Raw genomic sequence first — 385 nt, forward strand, 5'->3', positions numbered from 1 at the left:
CTCGTTTTGGCCCAACAAGGCAAGACGAAGAAATTCTGGGAGGAAGATGGATTGATGTACACTACGGGCAGACGTGTGTACGTGCCGAAGTGGGCTAGTCTTCGGCGTACTTTGATCAAGGAGGGTCATGATATGATGTGGGCTGGTCACCCAGGGCAGAAGAGGACGCTAGCGTTGCTGGAATCATCTTATTATTGGCCTCGATTGCGAGACGACATTGAGGTCTATGTGCGCACTTGCCTCGTTTGTCAACAAGACAAAGTTGAAACGAAGGCGCCGGGTGGACTGCTTGAGCCACTGCCCATTGCTGAGAAACCATGGGACAGCATCACCATGGATTTCATCACTTGCTTGCCGAATTCAGAGGGGTTCGGGACCATTATGG

Source organism: Solanum tuberosum, unplaced genomic scaffold, assembly GCF_000226075.1.
Source record: "Solanum tuberosum cultivar DM 1-3 516 R44 unplaced genomic scaffold, SolTub_3.0 scf00130, whole genome shotgun sequence".
NCBI classification, from domain to species: domain Eukaryota; kingdom Viridiplantae; phylum Streptophyta; class Magnoliopsida; order Solanales; family Solanaceae; genus Solanum; species Solanum tuberosum.